Consider the following 17,345-nt stretch of genomic DNA (forward strand, 5'->3'; position numbering starts at 1 on the left):
TCCAACCTATGAATCTCAACGCTTCGCTACTTTCCTCTGTCTTAGACGATGATAGCTGATCACATGATTAGTTTCTCAGTAATACGTCTCTACACTTGCCATTCCTTTAATCTTTTGGATGATCAATTATGCCACTTCAAGTGTCGATGCATCATCATAGTTGAATGTTCAAAGGAAAGAGCTCTTAGTAGTCTTATGCAAATTTGATCGGGTTGAAGAGCTCTGTCGAATGAAGAAAGTACTTCTGACTCATGTTTGGTGCTTTTGTGCGAAAAGCAAACTGTCGATGTCGGCTGATTGAAATATAAATGGATGTGTTTTTCATAATTGCCATTTACGGCATTCTGTTTATTGTTGCTGGCATAACTGTGTAAGTAGCCGTTGAAATGATTTAAATATGTTAATATTTGTAGAGTATTTGAGAAGATTAAAGAGCTTTTCTAAACATAAATCCATGTTAAATTTGATAACAAAACTATGTCTTGTCAAAAGAGAAAATATTAGCTACATAAGAGCTTGGTGCTTTTGTATGAAAAGTGAAGTATACAAGTCGGCTGATTGAAATATAATTGGATATGTTTCTCATAATTTCCATTTTCGGTTCTCAGTTTAGCGTTATTTTTCTAACGCTGTGAGTAGCCATGGAAGTGGAACTGATGAAAGCGATTAAAATATAATTAGCAATTAAGCGATTAAAAGTTAAATAAAGAATATAAAATATAAATCTCTGTTAAGTGATTAAAATATAAATCGGTATATAAATAAAGAACATAAAAATATAAATCACTATTAAGCTATTAAAATATAAATGAGAAGGAATTTGGGAAGATTTAACAATTTTTCTAAACAAAGTAAACAAGGTTTACAAAACAATGGCGTCTCTACACTTGTCATTATTTTCATCTTTTGGATTATCAATAATGCCACTTCAAGTGTCGATGCACTAGCATAGTTGAATGTTCAAAGGAAAGAGCTCTTAGTAGTCTTATGCAAATTTGATCGGGTTGAAGAGTTCTGTCGAATGAAGAAAGTACTTCTGACTCATGTTTGGTGCTTTTGTACAAAAAGCGAACTGTCGATGTCGGCTGATTGAAATATAAATAGATGTGTTTTTCATAATTGCCATTTACGGCATTCTGCTTATTGTTGCTGGCATAACTCTGTGAGTAGCCGTTGAAGTTGAGCTGATTAAAATATGTTAATATTTGCAGAGTATTTGAGAAGATTAAAGAGCTTTTCTAAACATAAATCCATGTTAAATTTGATAACAAAACTGTGTCTTGTCAAAAGAGAAAATATTAGCGACATAAGAGCTTACTGCTTTTGAATGAAAAGCGAAGTGTTCAAGTCGGCTGATTGAAATATAATTGGATATGTTTCTCATAATTACCATTTACGATTCTCAGTTAAGTGTTATTGTCATAACACTGAGTAGCCATGGAAGTAGAACTGATGAAAGCGATTAAAATATAATTAGCAATTAAGCAATTGAAAGTTAAATATAACGAATATAAATCTTCGTTAAGTGATTAAAATATAAATCGGTATATAAATAAAGAATATAAAAATCTAAATCACTATTAAGCTATTAAAATATAAATGAGAAGGAATTTGGGAAGATTTAACAATTTTTCTAAACAAGGTAAACAATGTCGTCTCTACACTTGCCATTCCTTTCATCTTTTGGATGATCAATTATGCCACTTGAAATGTCGATGCACTAGCATAGTTGAATGTTCAAAGAAAAGAGCTCTTAGTGGTCTCATACAAATTTTATCGGGTTGAAGAGCTCTTTCGAATGAAGAAAATACTTCTGACTCTTGTTTGGTGCTTTTGTGAAAAAAATGAACTGTAGATGTCGGTTGATTGAAGTATAATTGGATGTGTTTTTCATAATTGTCATTTACTTCTTTCAGTTTATTGTTACTGTTATAACTCTGAGTAGCCGTTGAAGTGGAACTGATGCAAGTGATTAAAATGTTAATATTTACAGAGTATTTGAGAAGATTAAGGAGCTTTTCTAAACGAAAATCCATATCAAATTTGATAACAAAACTGTCTTGTCAAAAGAGAAAATATTAGTTACGTAAGAGCTTGGCGCTTTTGTATGAAAAGCGAAGTGTACAAGACGGCTGATTGAAATATAATTGGATATGTTTCTCATAATTGCCATTTGCGGTTTTCAGTTTAGCGTTATTTTTCTAACGCTGTGAGTAGCCATGGAAGTGGAACTGATGAAAGCGATTAAAATATAACTAGCAATTGAGAGATTGAAAGTTAAAAAAAGAATATAAAATAAAAAAATATAAATATCTGTTAAGTGATTAAAATATAAAATGGTATATAAATAAAGAATATAAAAATTTAAATCACTATGAAGCTATTAAAATATAAATGAGAGGGAATTTGGGAAGGTTTAACAATTTTTTTAAACAAAGTAAACAATGGCGTCTATACACTAGTCATTATTTTCATCTTTTAGATTATCAATAATGCTACTTCAAGTGTCGATGCACTAGCATGGTTGACTATTCAAAGGAAAGAGCTCTTAGTAGTCTCATGCAAATTTGATCGGGTTGAAGAGCTCTGTCGAATGAAGAAAGTACTTCTGACTCATGTTTGGTGCTTTTGTAGGAAAAGCGAACTGTCGATGTCGGCTGATTGAAATATAATTGGATGTGTGTTTCATAATTACCATTTACGGTATTCAATTTATTGTTACTGTCAAAACTCTGTGAGTAGCAGTTGAAGTGGAACTGATGCAAGTGGTTAAAATATGGTAATATTTGCAGAGTATTTGAGAAGATTTAAGAGCTTTTCTAAACAGAGGAAAATTTGTTAAATTTGATAACAAACCTATGTCTTGTCAAAAGAGAAAAGACTAGTTATATAAGAGCTTGGTGCTATTGCATGAAAAGGGAAGTGTATGACGACTGATTGAAATATAATTGGATATTATTGGATAAGTTTTCCATATTTGCCGTTTACGTCTTTCAGTTTATTTTTACTGTTATAACTCTGTGAGTTATAACAGTAAAAATAAATATGTACACTGTAAAAAAAATCCGGAAACGTTTCTGAGTATATCGTGCAGCTGTGGTTCATGAAAGTTTCAAAAACGTTTCTGAGTATTTCGGAATCCTCTTTCTGTAATGTCCAGAAACGTGTCTGAGTATTTCGGAATCCTCTTTCTGTAATGTCCAGAAACGTGTCTGAGTATTTCGGAATCCTCTTTCTATAATTTTCAGAAACGTTTCTGAGTATTTCGGAATCCTCTTTCCGTAATTTCCAGAAATGTTTCTGAGTATTCTGTGCAGCTGTGGTTCATGAAAGTTTCGAAAACGTTTCCGAGTATTTCGGAATTCTCCAAACAATTTTCAAAAACGTTTCCGAGAATTTCGGAATCCTTTTTCCGTGATTTTTTCTAAAACATAATTCTTTATTATAGTATTGCATACCATATCAGTTTCAATTCTTTCATATCTAAGAGCAATAATACAAGCAATTTTAGAATTATTCGTGGATTTTTTTTTTTTTTTTTTGGAATTTCTAATGACAAATAGCATGGTTAACAGCATAACATATGCAGTTATAAATTTTTGAAAAATTATGAAATAATCTAGTAGTTTCATTCCTAATCACAAAATCGTCGGGGAATTGGAGTGGGGGTACCTTCTGAAAAGTGGGGATTGTTTGTTAAACAATCTTAAACTTCAGATTTTCTCTCAATATTTTCAAGACAAAACTATCAACATATTTTATTTTTAATGCAGAACTTAAAAACATATCTTGTATCAAACTTGATAGCTTTTATCTTCGGATAAAATTTGACAGGACTTACATACCCTTCGCGTTCCGGAATTCGTTCACCTCAAGTCAATTTCTCTGACGAACAAAGTGTACCGAAAAGTACCAACAGAGAAATTGATGAATTTAAATATGACACCAAGTCCCCCTGCTGGAACCATTCGGGTTGATTCTTCTGTTCTTGCCCTTTTCCAGCTCATCACAAATATAAATACTTATTCAAAATAGGTTACTGATTTTATTTTATTGTGTGCGCAAAATGCATTATATATTTTATTTATTAAAACATTGAACTCTATTACATGATTATTCCATTTCATATATACGAGAATAACCCCTCCCCCACCATAAAAGTGATGGTGCACCCATAAAATGCTATGAAGCGCCCACCCCCCCTTGAAAAAGCAACATCATATACATTATAAATCAAAGTATCACATACATTATAAATCAAAGTATCATATAAATTATAAGTCAAATACTTTAATATGGTGTAAAAATACAAAATTATTTTATTAAGTCTTTTTTTTTTTCTTTTTTTTTTGCTTTTGGTAAAATTGAGGCTCGTAAAACGAAAAAAATGAAGACACTTTTAAATACATATATGTATCTATTTGTTAAATAAATTAATACACATTTAACTAATTTAAAGCGTTTCGCTAATGCAAATATTTAAAGAGATATCGTCATTTAGATAATACTGAAGCACTATGTTCCTAATTACAAGAGATAGTTTTTTTTTTTTTTTACTTCATACAATCTAGCTACACTGTTTACAAGAGAATGAAAACATGCAACCTTAAAGACGAACTATCAAACCTGACAATTTGCATATTATAACATTTAATTCATAATGCTTGATACATAGCCAAATATTAACTGAGATTGACACATAAAAACAAAGTACACAATAACACATATTTAAATTTTTTTATAATCTTCAATTCATAAATTTTACAGAATAAAACTAGACACACTTGCACTTTAAATATGTGTTCTATGCAATGTAAAATATTTTCAAATTGCAATAGTTCACAACGAAAAAATAATACTGAAGAAAATAGTTTTTTTTTTTAACGAGATTTATATGAACTAAATCTCTTTAAAGTAATAGAGTTGCAAAGCGACTTACCTATTCGTCGGTGGTGGTCTTTTGCAGGCTTTGGTCACCAAAAAGGTGATTTTTATGACAGAATAAAATTCTGCCAACAAAAATTACCCATTTGGTAGAAAGAAGAAAAGTATCCAAGAAAAAAGTAAATTACCTACACAAGTTATGCGACGCAATGAATTTACATGGCGTCCTCTCGGTAGTTATTTGGTTTTCAATTTCAGTTTCTATTCCTTCCGCGAGCATGCGTCGATAATTTGCACTTCGTACTTAAAAATAAGTGACATAGCTTCAAATTCAATCTTATGACGATACATAGGCAAGAAAATATAAGACTTTAGAATTATCTTCAGTGAATTCATACGAGGAACAAAACTTCTACTAATCCCCTTGATGAGTGTTACTTCGCATACATGAGTCAGCACTTGTTTTCATTGCGTGCTTTCGAAAGTTTCAGTTTAGATTTTCTGCTGGACTATAAAATTGTGAGCTGCGCATGCGTCGACTCTTACTTTCTTGCTATACGGGAAACGTTTTTGATTATTTCAGAAAACTGCGGAGGGCGTACGAATCTGTGTATTACGGAAAACTTTTTTATATATTCAGAGAGTTTTCCGAGATTTTTTACAGTGTAGCCATTAAAGGGGAACTAATGTAAGCGATCAAAATATATTCGATTTTGCTCAAGATTTGAGACGATTTAATAGCTTTTCTATTCGTAGTGAAATAAATGTTAAATTTTATAATAAATCTATGTCTTGTCAAAAGAGAAAATATTACTAATGTAAGAGCTTGCTGCTTTTGTATGAGAAACGAACTGTTCAGCTCTGCTTATTGAAATATAATTTGATGTGTTTTTCCTAATTGCCATTTATGGCACTCATTGTTACTGTCATAACTCTGAGTAACCGTTGAAGTGGAACATGTACATGTGTATACATGTACAAATAAAAATAATTTATAAAATAATGATTTGGACAGGGTACGGGTGTGACTGTACGGTCACACATGCAACACATACAAATAATTATTTTTCAAATACAAAAAATCGTGTTAGAAAGCTTATGCTTCATATCGTATGCACCATGCTAAACTAACGAATGTGACAATTGGCACTTTTCAAGAGAGCCAAATTAATAATTTTTTTCCACCTGACATGTTTAGTTATTTTCAATGTTTCAATTTTTATAGAAAAAAATATATATATAAATATATCGTTTAAAGTTGTTATAACCAGTAGGTAGCCCCTTTTACGAAAAACCATCAAATTTGAAAAACGCGATTCACGATTTTTCACATTCGTAAGTTTAGCATGGTGCCGACGATATTATGATGCACAATCATTAATTATATTCGAAGTGAAAGTTTAAAATTTTTTGAATAAAAGAGGAAATGTATGAGTAAAAATGTCACATCCGTTGACCGAATAATATTTCATGAGCAAATAATATTTCATCTTAATCTCGTATTTTTAGGAAGCACACGATTTTTCACGAAACACGATTCACGATTTTTCACATTCGTTAGTTTAGCATGGTGCCGACGATATTATAATTAATTATATTCGAAGTTAAAGTTTAAAATTCTATGAATGAAAAGCAAATGTATGAGTAAAAATATCACACCCATTGACCAAATAATATTTCATGAGCAAATAATATTTCATCTTAATCTCGTCTTTTTAGGAAGCACACGATTCACGATTTTTCACGAAACACGATTCACGATTTTTCACATCGTTAGTTTAGCATGTTGCCGACGATACTATGATTAATTATATTCGAAGTTTAAGTTTAAAATTCTATGAATAAAGAGCAAATGTATGAGTAAAAATGTCACATCCGTTCACCAAATAATATTTCATGAGCAAATGATGTTTCATCTTTATCTCGTCTTTTAAGGAAGCACACGATTCACGATTTTTCACGAAACACGATTTTTCACATTCGTTAGTTTAGCATGATGCCGACGATAATATGATGCACAATGATTATCTATATTCGAAGTCAAAAGTTTAAAATTCTATGAATAAAAAGCAAATGTATGAGTAAAAATGTCACATCCATTGACCAAATATTATTTCATGAGCAAATAATATTCCATCTTAATCTAGTCTTTTTAGGAAACAAAGATTGCCCTCCGCCTTTTAGAAATTTGAACCGGTAATGTTTTCTAGACATGGTTAACAAATTTATTTCTTCACTGTTTCAAGCCACAGATTTTGTCATGTAGTCATTATCCTAAGTGGATTACGAAATTTTCAAAAATCTAATAAGCGATATTTTATTGGCACTGCAAGAAAAAAAAAAGCCAAAGTATAAAAATGAAACTCGCAATTACTGGATGCTTCATTATAAAGATTGGAATTTCATCTGCTATTTTGTTTGTTTTATTTTGTAATTTCAGTACTGTTTTTTCATTTTTATTAATTTTCGATGCTTAATCTTATTGGAGTTAAAATTAGCAGTAGTTGAAGTTGGCCTACCCTCTTTGAGGTTTCTATTAAATAGAAATCAAGATAAAAATATCACAAACAGGATGGTATAAGGGTTGTGTAAGCAAAATTGGTTCAAACATAGGGTTGACACTACGGTCACACCCGCAACACGTACAAATCAAACAAACGGGAAAAGTTAACCCACATGGTCAGTCACCATCAGTGACTAACCTATTTTAACCCATTGAAATACAGGGTGTTTCAAAATGAATAGCGGGGTTTTCACATGTTATAATATTTATTACACCAAACTTACAACCACGAGTGATATATCAAATGAAAGAGAAACTCACAGTTTTTGTTTGTTGGCATCAGTGCGCATGCGCGTGGAATGTTTCTGCTGCAATCCGCTAGAAAGCGCTTGTAGCAAAGATGGCGACTAAAGAACAGAAAGCGTTTCGTATTTTATCTTTCAGCAAGATGGTGCGCCGCCTCACTGGCATAATGAGGTACGCGATTCACTTAACCTAACTGTACCCGACCGCTGGATTGGCCGTAAGGGGCCTAATGACAGGGCTTGTTTCCCATGGCCTCCACGGTCACCCGACCTAACGCCGTGTGATTTCTATCTTTGGAGGTTTATTAAGGACCGTGTGTATGTGCCTCCACTGCCAGCCGACCTTCCCGAATTAAGGAACAGGATTGAAACAGCTGTTGCAGCAATTACTGAGACACTCATCAAAATTTGGGAAGAACTCGCATATCGTCTTGACGTGTGCCGAGTGACGAATGGTGCTCACATTGAACACTTGTAGGCTATTATGTAAAACTGTTTGAGTTTCTCTTTCAATTGGTATATCACTTGTGGCTGTAATTTTGGTGTAATAAATATTATAACATGTTAAAACCCCGCTATTCATTTTAAAACACCCTGCATATTAACATTCTGGAGGTATCCTATTGCATTTTTAATATTGGTATAATATGCGTAGAACGTCACGCAGTGTTGCAGTGTACAAATTACAGGGTGTCCTATAATAGACCGACTGTTTTCAAAAATGTATAATATTAAAACGGTTAATGATGATAAACTAATTCTTGCGGAAAATTCGTGTGAAGGGCCGTAATTTTTTTCCCCATGAGTTACAAATCTTAGTTCAAATTTTTTTTCTTCAATAGATGGCGCGTCAGATTGTAAGCCCGTAAATCAAAAAGGGAGAATTGAAAATCTTCGTATTTTCCTCCGATTGTGATTGTGGTTGTGTAGCGACGGTATACATTTTGAAAATATTGTTACATAATTTTGTTCATTAAGAACATTTTTTTGAAAAAGTATGATGAAATTTTCTATCTTTCTTTGATTTAAAGACTTACTCTCTGCGGCGCCATCTGATGGAACATTTTTTAACTACAATTTGTTAGTCTGGTTAGAAAAAACTTCAGAAAACGAATTTTCTGCATTAATTATTTTTATTATTAACCGTTCCTGTCATAAATTTTTGAAAACAGTATATTTCAGGACACCCTGTAAGGAATTAGTTTGAAATCTATGTCGGCTGCGTGGCGTGGTGGTCAAGTTTGCACTCATACGCCTTTAGCCCCGGGTTCTAACCCGCGGTCCAAGGGGCTGGTTGGGGATTTTCCAGACTCGGAAAAATCGACAATTCCTATATCGTATAATTATGCGGCGCGTAACAGATTCCATGGGTATTAGTTTTGCTTTGAATATTCTCGGCAAAATTAAAACCCCTTGAGCAGTTTTGCATCGAAGAGAGCCCAGGTACCTCCATCTGGTGGGAAACTGGGTGTCAAAATTCTGTGTCATTGACATCCGCGCCTTAATGGTGGCGCATGAGTCTTTATGGCATATTGGGGAATCGCACTAAATCTACGTAGGAATAAAAACCTCTAATTGTAGCATCCCCATTAGAAAAAAGAAAAGTTTGAAATCTATCGAAGATATTTGTACGCAGTCTAAAATGATAAGTACTGACGTGCATGTGATGCGTGTTTTTACATCAGTATGAACTCATACATTCATTGAAATCAGTCAACTGAATATTTTCAAGAAATCGATTTCCGAAGAAAAACTACGGTTTTGAGTTTGACAATATAGCGGTGCAATAACTAAGATTTCAAATTCGGTGTCGATAGAAAAAAAAAAAAAAACATTTCCGGGCTAAAACTCGTAGGGCGTATATTTCAGGACTTATTTCCGTGCTTAGAGCCAGAAAAAGTCATTAATGGACCACGTCCCATAACCCAAGGATATATTTCGCAGTGGTTCAAGTGGGGGAAAAGAAATTGACATCTTTTTTTAGACATTTGTATGAGCGCAATATCTATCGTTACATATTTTTCAATGCTTTTTGAGCTCGAAGTATATTGCTTGCATCCTTTTTGTGAACTTTATCCTTTGACTTGTTTAAAAATTTCGAAACTTTGGGAAGATGTCTTACTTTGGAAGTACGTTGAAATATTGGTCGAAAATCCAGCTATATATTTCATATTTTTCTTTATGCATCTATATCCGTTTTATTACTCAATAAATAAATATATCTATCGTCCCTCCGGTGTAAGTAGGTCAAAACTTAAAAGTGAAATATTTTCTCAATATAATCTCTTAGAAGTTTTAACAATAATTTTAAAATGTAGTAATTTTTTTATTTGAGATTAAATAACGTTCATTCATTAACACAAATAAAAACATGATTTAAGCAATCGGGAGAAAAAACTCAGTAAAACACATTTAATTCCGAATTTAATGACAATTTTACTTTTTTTTTTCCTAAGTTATATCGGTGTTGCACTGGAACTGCGAAATCGTTTTTTGTTATATCTTATATTTTCGTGCATTATAATCAATGTTTATACTTTCATTTTCTGTTAAAATCATTTGCAAGTAAGGAGGAAGTTGGTAATATAATGGGATAAATATTTGTAGATTTTTGAAAAGCAATAGCATTAAAAGTTCATGATAATTTATTTGATAATTTAAGAATATTTTCAAAGAGTTAAAAAAAGTCTTCATATCCCAGAAATTGCATTATATACTAATTCAAAAAGATTGTGACCTTTTTATGCATTGACACCGCGAGAGGTGTTTTGGGAGCACCAGAACCCTTACTTTAAAGCTATATTGCTAATCTTAGTCTAGTAAAACGTATATATGTAAGAATTATGCCTACAAAAACCCCTTTCAGAAAAAAAACTTCCTGCTATGACCAAAAATCCCCCAACAGGAGAAAAATCTAATGCACCCTACTTAAAGCTAATGCACCCCCTAAAGCAAATGTACTACAACTGTGAAATGTGCAATCGTAATATTTTTACCGCAAGTTATATCTTTTTTCGGATCAAATATTGATTCGGAATATCAATTCTTCAGATCCAAGAAATTGTTTTGCTTAAAAGTTGTAAAATAATATTATATATTTATGTAATGACACAGCGAGATGTGTTTTGGGAACACCAGAAACCCTTACTTCTGAGCCATAGTGCTAATCTTAGTGTATAGTAACAAGTATATACGTACGGGTTATGCCTAATAAACAACTTCCAGCAAAAAAAAAAAAACTTCTTGCTATGACCAAAAATCCCCCACTAGGAGAGAATTTCGACTGCGCTAGTGCACCCACCCTACTTGAGAAGCAAATGTGTTACAACTATGAAATCTGCGATCGAAATCTTTTTACCGCAAGTTATATCTCTTTTAGTTTTCATAAAGCCTCTTATCTGAAAGTTCATCTTTCCTTTGAGTCAGAACTAATATACGCAAAGCATTGTAACAAATGTGCCCTCCAGGGTCTGTCATCACGACAGACCTGCAGGAAAAGAAAATGCGAGACGTCGGTGGAAATAAAATTTTACATTAGATTTACTACTAAAACTTGGAAGATCTTCAGTAAAGAAAACAAAATCGGACTGTTCAGAATGTAGAGGAAACGGTGTGTGTGTGTGTGGGGGGGGGTATCTTACAGACGTGTTAAACTGACCCCTCTTATTTTTGCTTTATACGTGCTACTACCTGAATCTTAAAAGAATATCAATTACTAAAGGAGCTGCTACAAAAGCCAGTTGAAGCTGTATTTAGAGCAAAGGTATCTAACATGTTTGGGAAGAATGCCCTTAACTGAAGAAAATAATACAGGAGTGCTGCTTACAGTTTTTCTAACATACTGAATCAGTGTGTTGTGGCACTTTTGAAAGTTTCGTCTGTATCTATCTTGTGCTCGGAACTTACGTAGAATCGAAACTGGTGGAACTCCAACTATCCGAAGACCCAATATCCAAACGTGCACTATTATCCTTCCCTCCTCGAACTTAAACAGCTTACTTTGACCGAGATGTTCAGACAGCAGTGACATTCATTTACTGTATATTTAGCTATTTTTTCTTAATAATCAAATGCCATGTAAGAAATTATATGCTCCACGCGGTTACATTGCGTAACGCTCATGGGCGGCCAGATGCAAAATTTAAAGGAGGGAGGGAGCTCAGATATTTTCCCCACGGTTTAGCAGGATATTTTCCTCCTAGAAACTGACAGGGGTGCCTACAGGGGAGGGGGGGGGGTATGGCGCCGGTTGCGCCATTAAAATTTTTTGGGGGATTTTTTAATTTTTTAAATTTATTTATTGATTTATTTTTAATGAAAATTGTTTTTTATTTTAGTTTGTTTAACATTTATTTCATTTATTTATTTAGTTTGTGTGTGTGTGTGTATGTCATTGGCGTAGAAAAGAAGTTTCTTATTACTATAATGATAATAATAGTAACTAAAAATAAATAAATAAATAAAACATATTTAAAAAAAATAAATAAAATTAAAAAAGAGAGCTAAAAAACAAAAATAAATAAAAAGTGAAAGAGTGGTAAGAAAAAAGGGGGATTTGCGCCATTAAACTTGGGGGGGGGGGATGGCACCCCTGGACACCGATTTCAGTACAGATTAGAGTTATTAAAAATTTGATACTTTTAATAACTTATTCACCATTGGCTGGAGAAGAAATGTTTTTTCATTTTTGCAAAGAAAAAAGTACCAAAAGCAAGGAAATTCTGATTTTAAAGGGGGGGGGGGCTTGAGCCCCCACTTACCTTCCTATATGAGTGCCCTTGGTAACGCTTGACAGGGATCCCATGACTAATAACTGGGATCGCCATAATTGTGTAAAGGGGCTTTCCGAGATTGTCTACTGCAGAGAGCGCCAGAGTTCATGTGGCTACAGACAGTCGTGAAGACATGACTGGAAAAACTCCTGACCGAATAGAGAGAGAGCGAGATAACATTTATGGCATATTTTTTGACCTATTCGGGAAAAAGGGCAAATTGGCTGCCCATCATGTAAACTGTTTCAGTGTGTAGAAAATAAAGTAGTTTGTGTGCGTTGTGAATATGGTCCATTCAATTCTCTCTAAAAATTGATTTATGGAAGGTGTGAATAAGAAGTGGGGAAGTTCCTCTTCACCATGCCGTGCTTTGCATTATATTTCTAAGTTAAAATGTATAAAATATCGGTAGGGAAGGGGGGACACAAACCGTCATTTTGAAACAGTTGAAAATTATAAAGGTCTGACAAGATGTTAAAATTTCCGTTTGCCTACATGTTAAAAATACCTAATATGTTAAAAGTGTGCGTCTTCTGGTGTACCTGACTGAAATCTCGTCAAGTTGACCTTGATTGCCAAGTCACTTGCTCTGTTTTAGTCTTAACTGCAATCGTCTTATGCAAATTCCTTTGAAAAAATGTCAAAAAAAAAAAAAAAAAAAAAAAAAAAAAAGGAAAATAAACAAAATTTGCTAATTATGATCCAGAACACAACATCTATCACCTAGGCTTTGGAATGAGGGGGCGGTTGATTTTTAATTGATCCCTTTACTGCGTATCTGGTTTTTACATGCTTGCGGAGGGGGGGGGATTACAAAATTTTCATCTGAAACAACTAAAATACAGAGATTTAGCCAAGGATATCCCAAAAATATTACTATCCTTTTTCGTTAAAATAGGTATTCTAAAATTGCATTTTGAAACTTCAATTTCGTAATAAACTCAGGGGAATGTTTTGAACCCCGCCCCTTTCTTCCCCAACATCATCAGACGTCGTCAAAAATTGCGCTTTCTGAAACTTTGGTTCCGAAACATTACCATTACCAGAGGATAGTCACTGAACCCATTCTTTCCCCTAATATTACCCGAGATGTCTACAATTGCGTCTTTATGACTTAGATTTTACAAAATTCTCAGGGGGAGGCTTCCAAACTTCTTTTCCAAACATCGCCAAAGATCGTCTAAAATTGCCTTTTTGAATCTTCAATTCCGAAAAGTTTCTGGAGAAAAGATTCAAACACAATTCCTTTTTCTAAACAGCATCAAAAGGGGTCCTTTACTTGCATTTCAGGACTCCAATTCGGAAAAATTTCTGGCCCAGGGTCTCTCAAGGGAGGGGCGATCGCCCCCATCTCCCCTCCTTTGCATCCGTTCCTGACCAGTACAAATGATAGATGAACCTTTCTCAATTTTGAGGCAAGAGGTGATACTAGTAGCCCTGGTTGGTGCTGCTACACAACATGATTTAAAAAAAATCAATGAAAGCCTACCTAGGACCGGAACTTTAAACGTGTTTTGCCCAAAACTTGAAAATGTTCACCTACATACCTTTGTTTCTTACTGCCTCATATGTCATCTCTTGCGCCGAAAAAGGTGAGTTTCTTCTACCAATTGTTCTACCGTGTGCAGGTAAAACTCAGTTACTGCAAATTTTTCATTTTTTCGCATTTTTGTCATTTAATATACGTTATTTTTACTATACAAGCTCGCTTATTTAGTTTCCACTGAAAAAAAAAAAGTGTGAAAGAAACGTATAATTCCAACATTTTCCTATTGTTAGTATTGAATTCACCACACATTTCTTCAAATATCTCGAAAACTAATTCCTTCAGATACTGCCATTTACCTGCACACGGCAGTAGTACTACTCAGCACATTTTGTTTCATAAACATTGCAAAATGATGGTTGACGTTGTTACTACCATTTTAAAACGCTTCAGCGCTATATGTGCTACCTGGGTAGTTGTCTCCAAAAGTAAAATTTTGGCTCTTCGCTTATAAATACTTAATAAGAATTCTGTGAATACAAAAAATTATCATTTATTATGTTTTTGAGAGCTCATGTTGAGATTTAGTTTGTCGAAAATTCTGCCTATTCACGGAAAAACGGACATTTTGTGCCGCACGCGACAGCTCATATATTTCCCTTAAAATAATAATTCAAAAGAGTAAGGACCCAAATTTTATTGCTTAAGAAATCTTAAACGTATGTGGGATTTCTAACAGCAAAAATGAAAACAGCGACTGAACGTCTTCTAAAAATTTTTATTAAGAGAAAAAATAAGCCAAAAATAGGAAGAAAAAAAAAAAAAACCTCACCCCATTGTTTCAACTATGCTCTTTCAGATTTTTTTTTTTTTTTGAAAAATGGAAAACAACCTAATTGTTTTTTAAATTATTACTTTTTATTGAAATATATGAGTTGTTAGGGGGGGGGGGGACAAAATGACGGCATTTTCGTGAAAAATGGTCCAATAGCCATTTTAACTTCCGCCTATTCCATAAGACTAGGAAATCGCCCGTCAAGATATGGCAGGAGAAAACTGCTTCTACATTTGAACGAAGCAGTTGCCTGTTTGGTGATATTTTGAATGTTGAAATTTTAACCCTAACTTCAGTGGATTAACCCTAAACTCCGGTGGATAGCGTTGAATGTTGACCACTGCTTCGTTTCTTGATCGTCCTAAAATGAGTCTTACCAGTAAAGCAGTTAAGTTACCGGATCCAGTTCAGCCTTGTCAAAATAAAGCATTTCCCTGCGTGTCAAACATTACCAAAAAATATTATTAAGTTATCATGCCGCGGCGCGAGTTTCATCGTTAATGACGTCAGAAGCGTTACTCGACCACTTGCTATTATATATATATATGAGGTAGGACTCGACCGGGCCGATGCATCGGAGCCGATGGTTCAACAAGTTAGCCATCGGCATCGGCAGCCGATGCTAACTTGGAGGAAACATCGGTCCATCGGCTTTAAAAAACATCGAAAAGCCGATAGAATCGGCCGATGTTTTCGAAAAAAGGGACCTTCGCTGTTTTACTTTTTAATACACAAAGTAAAGAGTTATTGTTTTCATATAAAAATTTTTACATCAATTTCAGTATGAATTTCTATTTTAGTCACTCCTGAAATAATTTTTAATGCTGCATTCAGGTACAAACAAGTTAACTATTGCGTTGTTTTTTTGAGGCTGGATGTACTTATATATCTCTCATAAGTCATAACTCGAACATGGTAAGCTGTAGAAGGTTAAAATTTCGTATGTGGGGTCTGCTTACGCTCCTGTTGTGCACTTCGCTTTTTGTTTTCAATTGGATGTTCTAACAGGCATATTTACTCATTTTTTGTGGCTATCAATTACTTATTTCAATGCAAAACTAATATAACGTCAAAGACTGATCATTTGGTGATATATTGCCAAATTGGAGACCAACTTGGAAACAAATATGAGATGGCGAAACCGGTTTTTGTGACATTTTGTTAGATTCCCGTTCAACCGACGGTAATTTTTAATTTTTCGGTAATTGTAATATGAATCACAGTAATGAAGTTTTTTCTGTATCGCTTCGACGGAGTTACAAGTTTGAGGATCGTCGAAATACACTTTGGGGGGGGGGGGGGTCCTCTTTCTCTATCACGGAACTTGTAAAACATGTATCATAAGCATTTTTGTAACTCCTACCGGCTACGGGCCCCTATGGTCATGGGGCCTCTCACGCAACTGCAACATTTGCGATATTTTAAATCCGCCAGTGCACGTCAAAACTGATTGGGGTGCAAGTTTTAAAAGGGTTTTTCTGCTCGCTCTAAGGCAGGGATTCTCAAACTGCGGCGAGGGAGGTGCACACCTGCCTAGTGGGCAAAGAAGAGTGTCCTGGGAGGCATGCATGTTTAGAAAAAATAAAACGAAAAAGTAAACTTAACTATAATTTGCTCAGTTTTGTGGTCACATGTGAAAATTTTCGACATTATCGTATTTTCAGGTTGTTGGTGTAGTTCTCATCCACATATGAGTGAATTTGAATTTTCAGCATTAGCACCACACACAAAGTCAAAGCATCGAAGAAGGTATTGAAAGTAATCTGATGCACTGCATTAATTACAACTAGGAATTGCGGACCAGAAATGCAATAGCGGTATTCGGTATTTTTTAACGTGATACCGAGATGGCGGTATTAATACCGGTATTTGAAATTTCTCAAAAAAACATTCATTGCCATACTTTATTATTTTGCGCGAAAAGTGCATTATTTACTAATTGTGAGCAAATATACAGTGAAGGAACAAATATCATTGTGAAAAATCAACAATAGCAAGAAATATAATACATCTGTTCAATTGTCAATAAGCCTGGAAATCCGTTCAGTGAAACAATTTACTTCTGTTGAAAATATCTTTCTGAATTCACGCAGGCCGATGGTACTGTTAAGAATGCGCGATACACCCCATGTTTGCCTGGAAGTCCTTCATCTTCAAATAATTTCTTCTTTAACGTGTTGGTTTTGAAAAAAATCATTTTTTGTGAATGCTTGTTTTGTATTGTGGATAGTTTTTTTTTAATCATTATTATTTATAGTTGAACAGTTACTATTATATCTGTAGTAAATGTTCTTCGAGCGACAATTCTTTTCTAGTATTAACATCATCTTCAACGATTTCCTCTTGTTCAGAACAGGTTTGTATTTGCTTTTCATTAACCCTTTGGCTTGAAATTTACGATGAATTTTATCTTGTTGGTTTTTCTTCCTTTTTTTGCTTTCTTTTCGAAATTCTTTACAATTATTTAAACTTCTACAAATGTGTTCAAACTGATTATGCCTTTTACCTCTTTGCAAATGTTCAAGATATAACAAATATTATCTCGCTTGGTATAAAGCTG

Source organism: Uloborus diversus, chromosome 6, assembly GCF_026930045.1.
Source record: "Uloborus diversus isolate 005 chromosome 6, Udiv.v.3.1, whole genome shotgun sequence".
Taxonomy (NCBI): domain Eukaryota; kingdom Metazoa; phylum Arthropoda; class Arachnida; order Araneae; family Uloboridae; genus Uloborus; species Uloborus diversus.